Raw genomic sequence first — 4055 nt, 5'->3', positions numbered from 1 at the left:
ATCAAGGTACTGGCAGGGCCATACCAAATCTGAACGGACTAGGAAGTGCTCTGTCCCATACCTCTCTCCTCACTGCTGATGGTTTGTCAGCAACCAGGGACATTCCTTGACTTGTGGCAGCGAAACTCCAATCTTGGCGTGATGTTCTCCCCGTGTGCTTGTCAGTGTCCAGAGTTCCCCCTTTTAAAAGGACCCAGTCATATTGGATTATGGATCTACCTTAAACTAGTATGACCTCTCCTTAATTAATTATGTCTACAAAGACCCTACTTCCAAATAATGTCACATTCTGAACACTGGAGGTAAGGACTTCAACCCATAAATTTGAATTTTGGAGTGGGGGAGTGCAATTCAACCTGTATCATAGTGTATGCTGAGGAGGGAATGGGAAATAGGGAAATATAAATAGACTATTTGTATACTAGGTAACTATTTTGAAAAGTTTGATTATGTAAAGAGAATTAAGCGCATATCTCAGAGAATACAGAACTGATGAAAAATTGTGTAGTTTTGAATTTAAGATGAGAAAAATTTAAAAAATTTTAATATTAATCGGAAAGAAAGCTATGATAAAGGCTGAGAGGAGTAACTGATGGATTCTAGTACCAGAGAGGATAGTACAGGATGGATGGAGAGAAGAAGGAATGATGATCCCTGTAAAGGAAGTGGGATGCTTCCCTTAAGGTAATGGCGAGGGAGGAGTAGTGGAGAGATGCTGACTCAAATAGGTTTGTTATATTAGTTTTTACAAAGTTGAGACAATTCCTCTTACAAAGTTGAGACAATTATCTTTTGACATCTCCTCCTTAATTATTATTATTTTTCACAGTGGGCATACAGCAATATTGGGAAAAGGGGGGCAGTAGAGTTGGAATTAAAACTAAGTGAAATTTTTAATAAAATTGACCACAAAACTAAGGAAATGCAAATGGCTGGAGATACATGTGAGGTGTACCAGAGTGCTGGTGTCCATGCTGTGATAGTGACTGTGCAATATTCTTGTGTGTGTAGATCTTTGTAGCATGGTAAGCTGCCTTTCTGAGAAATAGATAACTAGATTAATCAATATTGTTTTTCCAAGCTGATGTGACAGAAGAACAACAACATCCAGGTTTCCATTTATTAGCAATGGAATACTTGACAGTATGAACCATGACACTGATAGAGAAAAGGGGAGTAAGTGAAGTCAGGAGTGACTGACGGGTCAGGAGAAAGTGAGAGGCCCCAATGAGACTGACACACTGGGGGAGCAGGACGTTATACCTCGGGGTTCACCTGAATATTCAACTGTGGATGCCATCTGCTACCGTCCTTCAAGGGAGAATTCATCAGTCAGTAAGATTCAATCACTAGAGACAAATATTCAACATACAAACATCTTAAAGATATACAAGTTTATTTCTCACAGAAAATAATTCAGGAATTGGGCAATAAAGTATTTCAATGATGTTGTCAAATACCCAAACTCATTCTGTCTTTTCTGTCATCCATGTCATTTTACATGTTTATAGATGTGTTTTGAGTTCTATCCATGATGAAACATTATAGCCAGCAAAAAGTAAAGGAAAAAAGGCCACAATTTCCCTTAAGGACACATTTCAGTAGTCATATAGGATAATTCATTCACCTTACAATACAGGGGCCATTATTTAGTCACATGCAGCAGGGGAGATTAGGAAATCTAACATTTGTATTAGGCCAATGATGGTGAACCTATGAGCTCAGCATGTCAGCATTTGGAAAAAAACCCTAACTTAACTCTGATGCCATGTCACATATAGAAATTTTCTGATATTTGCAACCATAGTAAAAGAAAGACTTATATTTTTGATATTTATTTTATATATTTAAATGTCATTTAACAAAGAAAAATCAACCAAAAAAATGAGTTTGCGTGTCACCTTTGACATGCGTGTCGTAGGTTCGCCATCACTGTATTAGGCTGTCCTAGGACAAGGCAATAATGAAAGGAGTCTAACTAAGGAAGAAGGAGGAATTGATATGAGGGAAATCATCAGTGTCTCAGAACTTCATTTTGAACATGAACCAGTAAGAAGGACAAAATCAGTTTGTATCATCATCGGGACTTAAAGTAATACTTTCTTATGAGAGTTAATTAGGAATATCAATTAATCATCGGACGTTCTTCCACCCGGGCAGATGGTTAGGGAGCCTGCGTCAGATGACCAAAGCCTGAAAAGAGGTTTTAGGGCACCAGAGAATGTGTTCTTGGGAAAGCTGAATATGTGGGACCCATCTGTCATGTTATAGAAAGATACATCTCCAGCCTCATAATCCAGGAATATCCCCAATTTACAGGGTTCATGTTTTAGACTAAGAGGGGTTTCTGGGGAAGTGAGGGCCCAGTACGCCCCCTCATAGAGCCTTATGGCCCAGAAACCATTCTGTGGAGACATAGTAACCCTCCCTTTCCTTGTGACATTATCCCTACAAATTCCCAGGTCCCAGGAATGTGCATTCCCAACCTCCACCTCCCAGAAGGATCTCCCTGTCCTGAGGTCCAGCTGACCCAGCACGCAGGGAAGGGAGTCGAATCTCTGTGTGGAGTGGGGTAGATCTTGACAAGGCTCTCGCCAGGTTACTCGTTTCCCATCTTCACACAGGAGCGCAGGATGGGCAGTGCCTGCATCCAGAGTCACATTTACTGCAAAGACAAGTGGACCGCCATGTTTTCAAGGACGGTCTCAGTTACCTGGGCCAGAGGATCCTCATTGTGTGAGATCTGCTCTGGCCCTGGGTAGACCCAGCTCACCTCCATCCATCTTTCCCCAAGACCACCCCACAAGGATCAGGGCCCCTCTGGGACCATCACAGACCCACCAGTTTCAAACTCTTCTTTTCTCCAATCTAAAAGGAACAGAACAAATGAACATCAGGACCCACCATTTGAAAGCTAAGCTGCCTGTCTGTCCAGAATTCTATGAGTATAAATTCCCTGGGATTAATTCAAGATAATAGCAGCCAAAGATAATACTCTGCAATATACTAGAAGCTCTTATACCATCTGCTGAATTATGTCTGACTTGAAGATCTGACTCATTCTTATGGCTCCTCACCCAACATTCCTATAGGATAAATATCTATAGTATATTTAGGATGTTTGAGAGTAAATAGGGCATATGGTGAGCCTGACGAAATAACTAATTTTTTGCTTTAGTTTCCTAAATTTTTTAGCAGATGATGAACACTCTACCTATGCTTAAGACAATGTGAGATGAAATTAATAAATAAAATCTGCTAAAATGTAATGCTTTAAACATATTCTTATCTATTAAAATATTGAATAATATATTGAGTTCATGAAATGTATACTTTGGGGTTCTTTGATTTTCAGAATTGCACACACAGTATTCATCTAAAAAATCTTTGATAATAAGATTTCTTTCATCACAGTCCATGTCACTCACCAACATACAATGGCGCCTTCATCAAAACTGCAAAAGAAAAACAAAAACAAAAACAAAACAGGAAGCCTTGGCTTTGTTCCTTCCCTGTTTTCTCTCACTGTCTTTCCACTTCTCCCCGTGTTTGTCCCATTGCTTCTGAATGCTTTGAACTTCCTCCTTCTGTCTTCTATTACATTCATATCCTTTTCTTCAAGCATGATAATAGTGTTCAGTGTAGGACAGATGGAAACACAGAAGCAACAAAAGGTGGGAGCCACAGAGAGGAGTGGAAGGCGGGAGCATAACATGAAGACAGGAAGGAAAAAAACGTCTACAAATTAAGAATACATGAGGATTTAAATAATTCTTGTAAAGGGATAGGAATATCTTAGAAAATGGCTTTAGACTTTAGAGATAAATTGTCAATTAAGTTAAACTGAGTGAAAAACACATGTATAAAATACTCTGAAGGAAACATAATTTGTTTAATTAATAATTAAGTGAATAAAAATAAAAAATAAGAGGTGTAATAACTAAGAAAAATAACCAGGCAAAATCATGCAAAAATATTTATGTACCATGGGTAACGGGAATGTGGTCAAGAGAAGCAAGTCTCAAGATTATATTTGACATGAGTCTAGACCAGCG

Source organism: Myotis davidii, unplaced genomic scaffold (genome assembly GCF_000327345.1).
Source record: "Myotis davidii unplaced genomic scaffold, ASM32734v1 scaffold621, whole genome shotgun sequence".
Lineage (NCBI taxonomy): Eukaryota > Metazoa > Chordata > Mammalia > Chiroptera > Vespertilionidae > Myotis > Myotis davidii.
Note: the sequence above shows the minus strand (reverse complement) of the source record.